General features: G+C 37.1%; 1 protein-coding gene across 3 annotated transcripts in view; it reads right to left on the bottom strand.

Annotated features, from left to right (window-relative positions):
- The window catches only part of Mbnl3 (muscleblind like splicing regulator 3), a 68,004-nt gene that overhangs the window by 40,573 nt on the left and 9,511 nt on the right, over positions 1–17,920 (bottom strand). The window contains exon 1 of one of the 3 annotated variants that reach the window (XM_070039717.1): positions 3,599–3,604. The exons of the other annotated variants lie outside the window; for them this stretch is intronic. The gene's annotated coding sequence lies outside the window, so the exon portion shown is untranslated. Of the gene's footprint in view, positions 1–3,598; positions 3,605–17,920 lie in introns of those variants that run through there. 3 annotated transcript variants of the gene reach the window in all.

Below are 17,920 nucleotides of genomic sequence, written 5' to 3'. Positions count from 1 at the left end.
CAGGGAAGAGTCCATGACATTTCTCAACCACATCTGCATCAAAAACTTGGTAACAAAGGAGAAACTTGTGGAGCATTTATATATTTAAAAAAAAACCTCCCAAATTCAATCTGTTGGTTTTTCCTGCCTTCAAGCTTTTTAAAAAATGAATACAAAGCCTGTGACAGAGACAGAAAAATAGTACTGTAATGATTCAAATCTTACCGAAGTCTTGGGCAGTTATAAAGACTCAGAATCTGTCAGATAACAAGACTGTTCATGTACTTGGTGGTGGAAACCCTGTGAAAAGTACTTCTTTTACTTTCAGGAGAAAGCTCTACCATCCATCAAAATAAGAAAAGAACCTCAGGATGCTGCAAACTGCTCTTTGTCAGTCAGTCTTGTCACAAAAACAGCTGTTTGCAGAATGACTTGCTTCTTCAAATACATTTGGAGTTACAGGGAAGCAAGAATGCCCTCTCTCACATGTAATTACAACTAGATTACGTTTTCAAAGGCAGAATCTCACAAATCTGTGAGACTATCGAGAGTTGAGTGAAATGCTAAACATAACACAGAGATGATTTGTTCTATGATGAAAAATACGGTCTCATTTTAATGATGATGTATGTGTTCAATGAGAAATCCTATTGATGAAAGTCGCCCACTGTAATATTGTTATGCTCATAAACATGGCTTCTCAGCAGAATTAACTGGGTTTCTAATTGCAAATCTTAGGTACCAACCAGGTTTTCTGATTCCTACAACCATCACAGACCTGTTGAAATCTAAGACTAGAAGTAAGTCAACAGCAGCAAACTTCCCACTTCCTCTTGGAATTCCATATTTATAATACTGGATATGAGCTTCATCATTTTTGCTTCCAAGTATCATATTGTCAGTAAATAGCAATATTATGCATAGAGTGTTTATAAAATACCATCTTTATTTTAACTTTGAAATTCAGGTAAGAAATCTGGGAGAAAAGTTTTAACTAACCATATCCTTAATACATTGACTGCAAAATTAATAAGGCCTGGCATAAACTGCCATGCAGTGGGACAGCACTTAGCTTCCCAGCACTGCAATCAACACTGTATCCTTCCTGGCTCATGAAGATGGAATCCTGTTTTCTTGACACAACCCATAAACACACAAGACAGGGCACTGATGATTTCAGTCAGAACAACCCAGCAAAGAAGTCTGAGTAGGCAAGATGGTGGGAAACAAATACAAGAATTCCCCTGCTGGTCGCTTTCAAGACAGTTTTGTTTGTTCATTTTTTAAAAATTTGTAACCTCCAAAGAAGGAAGGGGAGATTAGGTTCAACAACTAGTGTGTTGTTCTGAAATAGCCTCCCCAACACAATTCAATTCCAAAAATTGAAACATTTGGGGGGGGGAGTTAACTCCATTTGAAGACACAGCTTGTATACCTCTATCTGGTAGAGAAGGAAAGTGAAGGCCAAAGGAGCAAGGCGACGTGTCCAAATTCACAAGTAGTTTAGTCAGCACAAAAGCCAGGTTTTTCAGCCTCTCAATACCCAATATGGACTCTCAGTTCAGATGACTCTTCCTCTATAAAGATCTTCTTCAAGCCATCTCCCCACCCCCCACAAGCCCTTATCTCTCTCCTTTGTGCCTTCAACTGTACATTCAGGTTCGCCAGAACACTTATCATTGCACACATCAATAAATTCTTTGCATGCCTATCTATCTCTCCTATTAGACTTTGAGTCCATCTCAAGGTAGGATTCTATCTTCCTCATCTTTCAGTCTCCAGGGATGTGTCTGTGTCTGGTAAATAGTAGCCTGGCACACAAGTTCTTGGGCCATGTGAAAAGAATTTTACAGAACCAAACACTTAAAAGCCTAATTGTTTCTCTTTGCTATTTCCTTGCAGGAGATTGTTCTTCTTCCTCCAAGAAAGAGAACAACAGTCAACACATGACTGAGGCTCTTCTGTTTGGGGGTAGGGGGGAATGTCAATTATTTTATTCTAATCTTTCAGTAGTTATACAAAAGGGTTTCAATCCAACATGTCAACTTATATCTTCATCAGTGTCACCCCTTCTCCAGTGTCTTCTGAACAAACTGTTATTCTATTCAGATCTAGCTCATAGTTAATGGATAACTTTTTCTGTTATGCCCATAAACTCTGAGGATTATGTGATTATGGTGGCTGAAACATGTTCATAGTTTAGTATAACTGAACCACAAGTGTCATAAATCCATGTAGTATACAGACACAAACCCCAGGCCAATTCTGAGGGGACTCTATTCTTAAAAGTCCAGAAAATATAAAGCCCCACTATTTGAACAAAAAAACCATCAGCCAATCCATATCTAATCGCACCTGGATCCACCCATGGGGAGCTCAGCATTTCCAGCTTCAGTTTCCAACAAACTACTTCTCTAACTACCCCACCTCTACACAGAATTTCTCAGAACAAACTATATGTCAAATTTCCTGAAGTTTCTGAGACAAAGGTAGATGGCAAAGCTAGACTACAGGCTTTAGGAAAATCACAGCAGGTGGAGCCTTCTTGGGGATCCCTACTCACATTGACTGAGAAGTGTTCTACCTACATTTTGCTGCTTTCATATTAAACATTTATTTTCCGGAGAAAATCATGAGCTTGAAACACGCGACACATCCTAATTGTTGTTCATGGGGTAGGAGCGGGGAGCAAAGCAGACTAAACAACATCCCAAATCTGCTTCTGGACCCCTCTCTACTCCACATGCAGACTTTCTACCTCTGCTCTGACCAGATACCTTCTATCACTTTAGAGAAATATTAACTGAGTGGTTGGTCAATAATAAACTCATTGAGAATGCACCATCTCCGTTTACAAAACAGTCAGACATCCAACAAAACCCCCCAGAGATAACAAAACCTGCTGGAAGTTACCAAATGTCAGAAGGCATTTCTGATGAGAATTCTTCTCATCAGAAGCTAGCTGTCTTCACGGCAGCTGATGGCAGCTAACATACAATGTCATTAAATACGGAAAAATAAGAAAAGGAACGACATTCAGTTTGTGACTCCAAGAAACAACCAACGCACAGAAAACCTTATAACACAAGCTTCACTACAAAATAGTACATAATGCTCTCTCTCTCTCTCTCTCTCTCTCTCTCTCTCTCTCTCTCTCTCTCTCTCTCTCTCTCTCTCTCTCTCTCTCTCTCTCTCTCTCTCTCTCTCTAGTCCATAAGTGAAATCTGCCCCATAGTTCAGTCACCTCCTTTGTCTGGACAACCTATCCAGCCATCTACCACATCAGCTAGGAAGCCAGGACAAAAAGGACACCAGCTGTTTACAATGTCCTTCCCGGGATGTCAGATTTATCAAATAAAAATATAAAATGAAACCTGATTTTCAAATAAACAACAAATAATTTTTTTAGCATGCCCCACACACAGTATTTTATCTGGCAATGCTCTCCCTATGTGTTCTATACTGGTGACTTGAGCTAATGAAGTCATAGCCTGTAAAACCCATTTTATCCCTTTTACCCATAACTTCCTGAGCAGCCCCCTCCCATGGGAACAATCCAGAAACTATCGATAGATCAACTGCCCACAGTAAAACAGAAGGCACTTTGGTCCTTGCTTACCTGATCAGCTCCAGGAACTGAAAGAAGTTGACTGTTGGGGAAGGCATTTTTTTACTCCGTAACTCCTCCCACCAAAAGCTTCACACCAATCACTGACCATCTCAACCATTTCACCTTCCCACCCACAGTGGCAAAACTGTGTACTTGTTTATTTAACTGTCTATTTAAATGATTTTGATGCCTGCTGGAGCTCCCCCTTTAGGTTAGAATAAGGAGGAGTATGAAGTATGACTGAGACCTCTATTTTTTTTCCCTCTTTCTGTGTCGCTGGGAATGGAACCGAGAGCCTTGTGTGCTGAACCGAGAGCCTTGTATGTGCTATGCCGATGCTGTTATCTTGAGCTATCTTCCCAGCCGGACTCCAAATTTATATGACAGGGTGTTTTTTTTTTTTATAGCATATGAAATTTTTCTTGAAGATGAAGCTTTTTGTGTGTTTTTTAAAGCTTTTTATTTGCTGGGGAAAAAAGGTTAAGAGAGCATGTTAACTTTCTCTTTTTCTTTAGCCCTATCTGTGGAATACTCAAATTTGAGTAAAAGTCATCTGTTAAGGTCCAGGAAAATGAGTGTTTCATATCATATTTCTATATGTACACATAAGATCCATGCAGGTACATATTCAAAACGTGCAGATAAATAGCTATTATTTTCATGGACATCATTCAGTCCATCCTTGACCACTCCTATTAAAATAAAGGAACTCTCAAGGGGCATATATACCTATACATACATATATACATTAGTGGCAACCATGAACATTTAAGAGTCAAGTACTAACACAGTTCTGAGTTTATTTTTATTAAGAATACAGACTATTTCATTACAATTCTCAGTGATACAGAACTGGTAGGATCAAAACAAAGAAATTATACATGGTGGGGAAGTTTATATATCTATCAACATGTTGAAACATTCAATGATAAAACTGGAAGAACTCTTGGTGACTTTTAGCTTAGCATTTTGCCAAACTGTTGGTAAAAAGAACACTAGATACAAAATAAGATTCTCAAAAATTAGGTTTGCTAGCCAAAGGATTGGAAGAAATAGCATAGAACACAGTAAAGTTAGAGGGTCTACAATAAAGAACCTTACTTACTCTTGTTAACTCAATATCTCAGCATTGTTTAATAGGAAAAAATCAGGAGGGGAAGGGAATAGACAAAATGCTTAAATAAGGACGCATTGTAACAATGAAATGCACAAGAAACTGTTGAAAACTAACTTTACAACTTTGGCTGGGGGCTGGGGTGGAGGGGGGGGTGGAGGTAGAGGTGGAGGTGGGAGGGAAGGGATGGTAGGGAAAAAACAAAGGAGGAGGCAAAAATGCTCGATAGGAAATGTACTCGTTACCTTGCTCATGTAATTGTAACCCCTCTGTACAGTATTTACAATAAAAATGTACAAAACATTAAATAGAAGAAATCACCCATACTTCACATCAATGCTAATTAACATCTCTTATAGAGTAACTTTATAAAGATAACAATCTAATTCATCTTTTTCATGGTACAAGTTAAAAAAATCCTGAAGCTTAAAAGTAATTCTCTGGGCTGGGAAGGTGGCTCAGTGGTAGAGTGCTTGCCTTGCATTCATGAGGCCCTGGGTTTGATTCCTCAGCACCACATAAGCAAATAAAGCCAGAAGTGGCATTGTGGCTCAAGTGATAGAGTACTAGCCTTGAGCTGAAGAGCTGAGGGACAGCGCCCAGGCCCAGAGTTCAGACCTCACAACTGACAAAAAAAAAAAGGTAATTCTCATGAAAATTTTATATTTTATCTACTGCATTGTTATTCTTCACAGTTTCATTTTAAGTTTTATCCAAGTGAGAAAGAACAAACTCCATAAACTAGATCTTCCACAGAAATGATACTTTTGTCTAGGCGTTTATCTCTCAGTGGCTAAGAAGATGGACAAAGTAACATCCCACAATCATCTTCCCAATACCCACTTCCAAAACTAAAATCTTCATCAGCTCTTTCCCCACAGCTCCTAGGCTTTCTTTTGTGGGAAAGTTTCACTCAGGCAATTTCTGCAATGAAAACATCAAGCCACGTCTGCCGAGCAGGCTTTCCTACACTGTGACTTCATTCCCTTGAAACTAAGCCAATTACTTTAGGTTTTCCATGACTGAAGGGTATCAAGTGAGTTTTACTGTAGTAAAACTGAGGAAGTAGGAAAGGATTTAGCAATCTGTTTGACTCCTAAGAGTGTTAGTTATGCACTAAGCTGAAATTCAGGGTTTCCATCTGGCAAAGCAGAATTTCCTCTCTCTAAATAAAAAGAAAGGTTCAAATGAGAATTTCATTTAGACAAATATCTTGCAAATATGTAAATATAAGGTGAGAAAGGTGCTGACTATTGTTCAGATTGAAACAATTTATCACTGAAAGGGTTTGTGTATGACTAAAGATACATACTTATGTCTCTATAGCTTACACCAAAGGTTATATAATACAAAATTATTGATTTAACACTATTTTCAAATGAGGAAGGCACAGATGAAAATCAGTCACTCTTAAGCTAAAAAAATGAAACTTATTTTAGATAAAGAGATTTATGAGCACAATTCCACAATGATTATTTACAAGGTCTGACTAAATTCATAAGTTTGAGATCATGTTACAAACTCCACATAGAGTCAACTGTATTAACTTTAAAGTAAGCAGGTTCCTCAAGTACCTAACCTATTCCCAAATTAATACCTGAAAGTTAATTTCTAAGCAGAAAGTTTGACTGCCATTAAAGTATTTTGAAGCATGTATGAAGTCTATACTGTGTTTGTGGTGATATATAGTTTATTACCAAAAGCCTTACTTTTTTCTTAATATTGTGGACAGTTTCAGCCAGGCTCCAGTGGCTCACACTTATAATCTTAGCTACTCAGGAGGCTGAGATCTGAAGATCATGATTTAAAAGCCAACCAGGACAGGGAAATCCAAGAGACTCATCTCCAATGAACTACTCAGAAATAGCTGGAAGTGATGCTGTGGCTTAAGTGGTAGAGTGCTACCCTTGAGCAAAAGAAGCTCAGGGACAAAACCTATGCCCAGAGTTCAAGCCCCAGGACCGGCAAAAAATAAAATAAAAAATAAAAAAAATTGTAGGCAGTTTGGAACATCACACAAATCCCTAGGAAAATGCAAGCTCCAAGTGTATTGTGGATTTAAATACAGTAGCATTTTTAGCCTCTTGAATAGCTAGGATTATAGGGACGGGCCATCAGCGCCTGGCTCTTTTGTTAAAATTGGAGACACGGTCCCTTTATGCAACCCAGGTTTACCTCAAATTCACAATCCTCCTGCCTCAGCCTCCATAGTGCTGAGATTCCATGCATTTTTCACACCATGTTCACCTGAATACTAATGACTAACTTCATGGTGACTTGTGGTGTAGGTGCATTAACTTGTTTATTCTTCACAGCTGACGAAATGGAGGAACTATACCCAAGCTGACAGCACTAAGAGGTAGCAGATCTTAGGCTTAAGTTTTGATGTTAGAGAGCCAGAGCTCACATCCTGAAGATCAAGGCATTTTAATGCATTATAACACTTTAATAGACCTATATTAAGGAACTCATCAAACTCTTTCTACTGTCTGAACGACTTTTTCCTCTAGCAAAGACTATTTACCAATTAACTGTTAGGTGTGTCCAGAAACTATTTATTACATAAATATATGACTAGGAATCCTAGGTGATTTGAAAACAAGTAGGCAAGGTAACCAAATGTGTAAAATAGCATTCCATCTTTCCTGAAGTGGGACAGGTAGCATAAACATATTCTGTCTTAGCATAGCATTTTAGTAAATGTTTGCTGAGTAATATTTTGCTACTTAGTTTGGGAGAAGCAGTGCCAAATTACCAGGAGTTGGGTCATGGAAGTGTAAGTAAAAGCCACGATGACCTGAACAGTCTCAGAAATACCCTATGGGGACAGGAAGGAAGTGGGGCTTGAGCAATAAGCATGACTGGGCACTTTGTGGCCATCATTACCACTCTAAGAGAAGAACCTTTTCAAAACACAACAGTGCCTTCTGGAGACAAGATTACTGAAACTACAAGTGTCATTTTGTTACAAAATTGTACAAAACATTTCCAGAAGCAATGCATTCCTCCAGGAACACCAGCAAATAAGAACTCATATAAAACACACACACACACATACAAAACAAAAACAAAAACAAAAAAAATCCACCTCAGAAAAGACTATCTCACTCAAAGCTAAGTTTCCCTACTCAGAGAATAGATATATTTGGATTTTCCAAATACAAATGGGTAGGTGGCTGCATTATGTAAACATGTCCAAAAATGTAACATAATCGATTCAGACCTATAATTTATCATTCACATTGTTATATAGACACAGTTGGGAATCTGGCTCTTACCATAATAAGTGACTGAGCAATTGAACATAAATCCAATCATGTACTTACATTTTTAAAGACACTAGTCAGGAAAAGAATAACAATAAAAATCGATTGTTCAATTCACTGATTACTGTTTCATGAATCAATTGGAACAAAGTTGTAGACTGCGAGGGTGTAGAAATACAAAATCCCCCAAAGGCTCAAGTGTTGAAGCCAGATGGTGTCGCTATTGGGATGTAGTAGAGACTTCAGGGGAGGCAGAACCTAGTTAGAGGAGATAGGTCATTGGTCACGTAGCCCTGATGGAGATATTGGGCTCTGGGTTCAGGCTTACTTGCTCTCTCTTGTTCTGTCCCTCTGTCTCCCTCTCCCCCATCCCCCCTCTCTCACACACACACACACACATACCACCTACTTGGTTGCCATAAGGTAACTTCTTCCACTAATCCCCACTTGGCTATGATGTACTGTCTCCTCACAGGCATAAAAGCCCAGAAACAATGGACTGAAACCTCTGAAACCAGGAATCAAAAATCAACCTTTTCTTTGAGTTGATTTCTCTCAGTGATTTGTCTCAGTAACAGGAAGCTAATGCAGAGGCTATTTATACTCTGAGTTCTAATATATTTGTTCCAAGATAAATATATATTAAAAATATATACATTTTGTATAAAATGTGATATATGCTATATAATAGATACTATAAAATCTATAAAATGTATTTCATTTAAAATGTCTAAATATATAAAATTTATATATTAAATTATAATATATAATGTATTACATTTTCCATAAATGCATTCTATTTTTATTTTTTTGGTCAGTCAGGGGCTTGAACTCTGGGCCTGAGCGCTGTCCCTTAGCTCTTCAGCTAGTGCTCTACCACTTGAGCTACAGCACCACTTCCAAATGCATTCTAATATTTATGAAAAATAAACTACAATCCAAGGGCTCTGAATTCTAATTATTTTAGTCATGGGTAAATTATTTTTCTATCTTGTTCATTGACTTCTCTAAGAATAATTTCTGTCTCTATCTACATACTTCATACGTAGGTCCGAAGAATATAGGAACATAGTAATATTTAGTGCTTTAAAAATAAAATAGTACCAAATGAAAAAGTATATTTATTTTAATCATTACTTATTTGTAATAAATTGAAACACTGATGATTAAATATAGTCTGACAAATTATTCCTAGTTTGTAGCACTTTACCCGTGTAAAGAATGTAATGCATTAAGATGTGCATAGATCTTGATTATGTAAGTAATACTAATTATCATAAGGGGAATGCATTTATATAAATATAGAAACACCAAGGACACATCTCTTATTAGAAGTTGAAATTACTGTTAAGTAGTCAATATCTCACAGCTTAGTGGGATGGTAGGTGAAAGGCCAGAGGATACAAAAGTACAGCCAAGCTTTAAGCTTTTTTTAAAATTTAAATTTTATTGTAAAGGTGATGTACAGAAGGATTACAGTTATATAAGTAAGGAAAGGAGTGTATTTCTTTTTCTTTTTTTTTTCCGCTAGTCCTGGGGCTTAAACTCAGGGGCCTGGATGATGTCCCTGAGCTTCTTTGTGCTCTACCAATTGAGCCACAGCACCACTTCTGGATTTTTATGAGTAGTTTATTGGAATTAAGAGTCTCATGGGGACTTTTCTGCTTGGGCTGGTTTTGAACTGCAATCTTCAGATCTCAACCTCCTGAGTAGCTAGGATTACAGGTGTGAGCCATCAGCACTTGACTGAGTACATTTCTTTCTGAACACTTTCAGTTTACACTTGAAATAACTTAGCAAAAAATAGCAGGGGCTCTACCACTTGATCCACGTCCCGACCCCCAAATCCAGACTTCTGGCTTATTTTAATACTAGAGAAGGAACCCAAGGCATTTCGCATCCTAAACAAGTGCTCTACTCTGAGCTACATCTCTAACTCCACTCCTGTTTCAACTGACAACAAACCAGGACTGGTTTATCTAATCAAGAGTTGCTCTTTTACCATTACAAGCTTCTTTCTTCAAAATTTAGTACCAGGTAGCTCAGTAGTGGAATGAAAAGCCCCAGGTTCCACCCTTGACACCTCAGGAAGAATTCAGTGAATAAAAATTCACTTTAGAATAAAAATGAACTAAAACACTCAAAACATTTTTATTATATAAAAAGCATAGAACATCACACTCTTGTGCCGATTTTGTTGGAACTTTCCCATGATTTGTATTATATTTTATTTACAACATATGTTAAAATGACAAAAGTCAGACATGTCTACAGTTCTCGGCAAATTAGAAAGATAAAAAAATAAAAATAAAATTAAAATATAGTAAAATATATTATAAATATAAATATATAAATAAATATAATATATATAAATAAATATAAAAATATATTAAAATATATTAAAAATTAGAAAGATAAAGCAAACTACAGACTGTAAGAGAGGATGATAATGGTGCTTAAAATACTAATAATTAAATGCTACTTACATAAAAATAAAATTGAACCTAATTATAAAATGTGTTTATATCACAATGAAATACTCATACAATTATGTATGCTAACTCAAAAATAAAATTTAATAAACTGTTTATAAATGGTTAACTCATTTTTGTTTTCCTTTTTTCTATTTTCCTTCTCCATAGGCCAAGATTGACTCATCTAATATAAAAATGCATTAGATATACGTACATATATACATACATACATATATATATACAATTTATCCTCAAATTTTCTGCGTATTAATTTGTAATCACATTGTAGCAACATCTACAATAGAGCCTTGATGGTGCAAAAAGTCACTATTTTTTCCAAAGGAAATAAATACCCAAAATAATATTTCTTTCCAGTTTCACACAATTAGACACCAACAAGATTTTGCCCAAACATCTGTCATATAATATTCCAGGAGAAATTTCCACATGATCTACATCAAAAAGGTTGTGAAGTCAACGGATTTTGAGAAATGTTGAATTGTATAGCACTAAACTGCTGTCTTTCATGCAATACCTCTCATAGCCTTTGTTCAGGCAGTAAGTATTATGATGTTCCTTGTACAGAGAAATAAAACAGGCTTCTGTAGGATATCTAAGTCTTCTATCCTTTTTCTTCTACGAAATTGCATTATAAACAACAAGTCCCACAATGGGCCATTTGAGTCAAGTGTGGTAGTTCAACTCTACAATCGTTGCTACTTGAGAGGAAGAGATTTGGGTATTTGAGGCCACTCTCACCCTAAAAATTCCCAAGACTCCATTTCAACCAGTGGCTGGCACAGTGGGCACATGCTGGTCATTCCAGCAACTAAGGGAAGCACAAATAAGATCACAATCCAGGCCAGCCTGGGCATAAAGTGAGACCCTCTCTTGAAAGTAATCAACACAGAGCTGGGTGTAGATGGGTGGGGCATGCCTATAATCGTAGCTACTCAGGAGCCTGAGCTGAGGATCACTGTTGGAAGGCAGCCCAGGCAGGAAGTCTGTGAGACTCTTATCTGCAATTAATCACAGAAAAAGCTGTAAATAGTACTATGGCTCAATGTGGTACAGCACTAGCCTTGAGCTAACTGAGCTCAGGGACAGTGCTTAGGCCCAGAGTTCAAGCTCCAGGACTGGGAAAAAGAAAAAAGGAAAAAAATGAACACAAACACAAGGCAGGTGCATGGCTGAAGTAGTAGACCAGCTACTTAGCAAGGTGGAGGTGCTGAGTTTTAATCTTACTACCATACACAAAAAACAAAAACAAAAAGAAAGTATATGGAACCAACCCAGATGCCCCTCAGTAGATGAATGGATCAAGAAAATGTGATGTGTATACACACACACACACACACACACACACACACACACACACACACACACACACACACACACACACACACACACACACACTGGAATTCTATGTCTCCATCAGAAAGAATGACATTGCCCCATTTGTTAGGAAATGAAAAGACTTGGAAAAAAAATTATATTAAGTGAAGTAAGCCAGGCACAAAGAAACGTAGGTCCCATGGTTTCCCTTATTTGCAATAACTAGTATATGTCTGGGACAAGTAGAAAAGGTTAAAAGCTATGTACATATGACCAGATAAGATGAAGTTAAGTGAAATGAACCCCAAGATAGGGACACAAGTGGTTTTCTTTCTTTCTTTCTTTCTTGCTATTTCTAATGTATTTATAAGGTACCATGTGATTTTTTTTGTTGCTTTGTATGTCCCTCCCCCAACGTATAACCCCTGTTTTCACTGTATTTGATGCCAGTATAATTTGTGGAGGGGAAGGAAAAAATGTTTAAATAGGGATACAGGTTGACCCATTGTAACAATGAGATGTACAAGACACTATGTTGAAAAATGAACTTTAAAAGCCCATAGATTGGGAGAAAATCTTTACTAGCCATACAACGGACAAGGGTCTCATATCTAAAATATACTTGGAACTCAAAAAATTAAACCACCCAACAACAAATCCTCAAAGAAACAACTGCCCAATAAATAAGTGGGCGAAAGACTTAAAGAGAAGCTTCTCTGAAGAAGAAAGAAGGATGGCCAATAGACACATGAAGAAATGTTCAACATCCCTAGCCATAAAAGAAATGCAAATCAAAACAACATTGAGATATCACCTCACTCCAGTTAGAACAGCAAAAATCAAGAACTCTAACAACAACAGATGCTGGAGGGGATGTGGACAGAAAGGAACCTTACTTCATTGTTGGTGGGAATGTAAACTTGTTCAACCACTTTGGAAAGCAGTATGGAAGTTCCTCAAAAGACTTCACATAGATCTCCCCTATGATCCAGCAATCCCACTTTTGGGCATCTACCCAAATGTTTACAAACAAGACCACACTAAAGCTACCAGCACAACTATGTTTATTGCAGCATTATTTACCATAGCTAAGATATGGAACCAACCCAGATGCCCCTCAGTAGATGAATGGATCAAGAAAATGTGGTATATATACACAATGGAATTCTATGCCTCCATCAGAAAGAATGACATTTCCCCATTTGTTAGGAAATGGAAAGGTTTGGAAAAAATTATATTAAGTGAAGTAAGCCAGGCCCAAAGAAGCATAGGTCCCATGGTTTCCCTTATTTGCAATATCTAGTATAGGTTTGAGTCAAGCGGAAAAGGTCAGATAATGTGATGTTAGGAAAATGAACCCTTAAATATGTATTTTAATGTTTTCATTTCTTTCATGCATGTGTTTCTAACGCATTTATAAGATTATTTCTTTGTTGCTTTGTATGTCCCTCCCCCACAGTGTAACCCCCGCTTTCACTATATTTGATGTCAGTATAACATGTGGAGGAGATGGGGACAAACAAGTCGTTTAAGGATTCAGGTGGACCTGTTGCAACAATGAGAAGTACAAAATGTCATGTCAAAACCAGCTTTACAATGTCAGTGAGGGGGGGGAGGGGGGGTATAATTGGATGGGGGAGGGGGGTATAATTGGGTGGGGGGAGGGGGGAGGCGGGGAAGGGAGGTGAAGGGTAAACAAAGGAGGAGGCTGCAATGCTTGGTAAGAAATGTATGCATTATCCTGCCCATGTAATTGTAGCACCTCTGTACAGTATGTTCTCAAATAAAATAAAATAAAATTAAAAAAAAAAGAAAAAAAAAAAAGAAAAATGAACTTTACAATTTAGGATGGGGGGAGTGTAGTTGTGGAGGTGGGAGGGAAGGGATGGTAGGGGAAAAAACAAAAGAGGAGGCAACAATGCTTAATAAGAAATGTACTCATTACCTTGCTCATGTAACTGTAACCCCTCTGTACAGTATTTTCACAATAAAAACATTTAAAAAAAAGAAAGAAGCAAAAAATTAGAATGGGGCCATTTTGAACAGGTGTAAAGAAGAAAGGGGTACTGGTTGAACAAGAAAGTACTAAGAATTTTGTACCTTTGCAACATCAACTTCCATCAACACCCTCCAGAACTGTTATGGCTTTGTCTATGCATATAATTCGTAAAGTTTAAAGTTCATCAGAATCCTCAGGTGGCATTGTTGAAAAAGAAAAGGCCATTGCTTTAGCAAGTGTGAGCTGAAATCTGAGAATTTATATTTCTAACAGGTAGCCACATGAAGCTGGTCTGTCACCACATTTTTGTGAACTTCTATATGAATCTCTGCACTAGAAATGACTCATCTATTCAGCTATTTCCTGAGCATCTTCTTACGTTACTAATAGTTCAGTTTCTTAAGGGCCATTGTAAAGAGACTCGGATGTCTTTATTCCATGTCTCTGATATCAGTAAGGGTGTTCATATTCATGTAAAAGAAGGCCAATCCAGATGGCTGACTACAAAATAAAAATAAAAAAGATTGGGATTCTCACAATCTTTGCAACTACTCCTAGGAAACATTCATTTTCTGCTTATAGACATAGGGTTATTAGTTGTAACTGCAACTAAAGGTAGGAGAGCTCTGTTTACACGCTGCTTTCATTTCCTCTGTCTGCCTTTCCCGTGCTTTTCTACATGTTTGCTATGGACCCAGATTTAAGTGAACCCAATTCCCAGAAGATCTCCCATCAAATAAATGCTCTTTACTCACTGAAGAAACCCCAATCATTTGTAAGTATTATCCCTTCACATCTGCTCCCAAACAGGTATCTGGAAAAATATGAGCTACAAGGGAGAAAATTTATTTCACATCAAATGAACAAACAATTCAATACTGGCCACATGGACAGTCAGAACCTAAATATCAATAGGTTACTAACCCTCCAAGCAAGTTCTGAATACAAAGTTCACCATTTGCACTCCGCAGCAAGACAACAAGCAAAACTATATTTGATACAGCATTGATTTGCTTATTTTTATTCTCTCCACTATGCTAACGATTGAACCCAGACCTTTCTTTCTTCTACCACTCTCCTCTTTTTCATTGTGGAGAAAATAAACGTCCATTTAAGGAGCTCCAAGGAGCTCCTATTCTTTTCTATCTACATTAAGATTTGTCTCTTCTGCACTTAGTTGATTTCTTTATTTTTATTTTAGTCTGATACATAATCATACAAAATTAATGGGTTACAATTATATGTGATATCGTGATTCATGTATACATTGTCTAATGATAAGCCTAAATAGCACTGGGAACCTACTTTTAAACTGAGATCCCCAGTTTTTAATAGTGGAATAGTTGGACATCTTTAGATGTCTAGGTGGAAACCTTTCAGATAGCTTACTAGAATAAGAAATCCAGAAATAGAATTAGTCCCTTTCTTGACTAACAGGCTCTGCTACTAATTATACAATTATATTTTTCCAAAAGGCTTGGGAATGACTTATAACAAAAATAACATTCCAATAAGATCATTACAGTGAGCCTAAAGAGCAAGACTGACACATGGGAAGGAGGATTGATGAGAATAATGTTATTAAGAACTTCAAATTTAAGACTAAGGTTAATTGCTGAACTGACTTTACAAACAGAAGACATAGCACAAAATCCTAGGAACTCTTCCTTAAAATTCCTTAAAATTAAGATCAGTTAATTTTTTTTCTATTTCTTGTAAAAGGAAATTGTTTGGACTAAATTGCAGGGTTTGAGAGCATTTTTTAAGTGTCAGTGGATGGGTTTCTCTGTTCGAGTATTTCTTGGGGTTTCTGTGTTCAGACTTTAGGATTACCAAATATCACTGTACATTTAGGGCATGTTGTTGAATGAACTTTAAATATGTTTTTATTTTATAAAGCCCTATTCTGCAGAATATGACCTTGTACTTGACTCAGAATGCCTTATTAGAACTAATCATGTTTCTAAGAATACCTCGATTCACTGGCTACCCATCTTCTGTCAAATTCAATCTCCAACATTTTAAGGCCAAAAAAAAATCTTGAATATTACTTAGATTACCACACTATTTTTTAAAATTATATTTAATAAAGCCACTCAGCAAACATTTGAAATTTCTACCTAAGGTAAAAGCACACAAAATGCAACATTTAGAGGACATCCAATAACATTTGGACAAAGAACACTTCTAGGATTATCGGGATGGAATTACATTTGCAAAATCCAGCAATCAAATCTAGGTTAAATTGTGGTTGAATAAGGAAAGTTGGCACACAGATACATTTATAGTTTTCACCCATATTTAAATGGTAGAAACATAGAGCAGATGGAGTCTCATGGACTTTCCTGCTGGGGCTGACTCTGAACCACAATTTTCAGATCTTAGCCTTCTAACTAGCTCGGATTACAGGCATGAACAACTGGTGCCTGGCTGCGATCAGCATTATTGTTGTTGATGTTTTGTTCTTTTGTTGTTCTAAAATGTTTGAAATTGAAACTTCAATTCAAAAAATTTTTAGTAACTGCAACTTAGTGAAAGCAACCTAATGTTAAGTTGAACCCAGAAACTGGGGAATCCGGTAGAATATCAACTACCTCATCATCTGTGCTTCACAATGTTTGGATTTCTCAGAACTACAGAATACAAGTCCAAACTCTATACTGGCTTACAGTCCACTGTCCTGCAACTCAAGCTCCATGCAGTGCTCTGGAGGACTTAACACTCAGCTATCTCTCTGTCTTTGCTTAGCTTATGCCCTCAGCCTGAAATGTCTACTTGTTTTTTTGTCAATCCTGGGGCTTGAACTCAGGACCTGGACACTGTCCTGAACTGCTTTTGCTCAAGGCTAGTGTGCTACTACTTGAGCCATAGCACCACTTCTGGCTTCTTCTGTTTATGTGGTACTGAGGACCCGAACTCAGGGCTTCATGCATGCTAGGTAAACACTGTATCGCTCTGGAATGTCTACTTTTTTCCTTCTTCAAATAGTGTTTTTCCCATGGCTCCATCTTTAAATCCCACAGTTAGATGTAACCCCAGTCACTGCCCTTTCCCTTGGTCTTTATTCATTCCAAGTTTATATACTTGGATTCTGGCACTAAACAGAAGCAAGCTCATACTAAGAAGTCAGACTTACACAACTTTATCTTCTATGTACAGCGTGTACAACTTTATATTCTATGGAGCCTTGTGTTTAAGTGGCAATAGGTTTCAAGAAATGCGTGTTGAATAAATTGTTACTTTGGGAAACTGAATGTTATATGGAATGCATAGTGGATTTAACATTAGCATTAAATAATCCCTAATATTTATTTTTAAAAATCTGTGTAGCAAACCACAACTAACAGTGTACAAATGAAGTGTTGTGGAGAAACACAGGCTGTAGGATTTCCATCACTTAAAGGCCACACAAGGAGCCTTTGTTACATCTGTTATTACAAGGCCACATTTCATGTCTTTATGACACTCCCCAATACCATTTTTCACAGCAAATATTTTAGCGGTTACATTTGAAATGTACCCAAGAAAGAGGTAATTATCAAGGATACTTCTCAGGCTACTTTGGTAAGACAATATTACAAAATGAAAGCATTCCTCCACCAGTGCGATGTTGGAAGAATGAAGATGGGCATGGTTTCAGATGTTTTCAGTTCCACTTAAAATTGAGTTTGTTTCCATATAGCATGCTTTCCTACTCAGTAAAAATGAAATAATCTGGAATTTGCAGAAACTGTAGATCTTACATTTTTATGAAAGCTAAAGAAAATGTGAGTTTACTTAAGCCTGTGATTAAGCATGTACCTTATCAACAGCAGAACAATTCTGAGATAGGTATTTGGTCAATCTTTAAAACAAGAACATGGAGATACTAAATTCCTCAAATTATTTAGTTCAGTGTTACTATTTCTCATACACAGTAACACCAAGTTTTAAGAAAATGGAATATAGTCTTAAAACAATGTGTGTAAGAGATCGCTGGTACAGCTACAATGTTATCTGTGCATTGTATTATGAAGCACATAAAAGATGGATAGACAGTACAACATTGTAGAGGGGAAAAAAGGGGATTCTAAAGCTATGTGTGGTGGCACATGCCTGTAATCCACAATATGAGTGACCATTTAGAAAATAAAAGATGGACAA

Source organism: Dipodomys merriami, unplaced genomic scaffold (assembly GCF_024711535.1).
Source record: "Dipodomys merriami isolate MVZ:Mamm:240054 unplaced genomic scaffold, mDipMer1.0.p SCAF_3, whole genome shotgun sequence".
Lineage (NCBI taxonomy): Eukaryota > Metazoa > Chordata > Mammalia > Rodentia > Heteromyidae > Dipodomys > Dipodomys merriami.
Note: the sequence above shows the minus strand (reverse complement) of the source record. Positions and strands in the feature narration are given on the sequence as shown.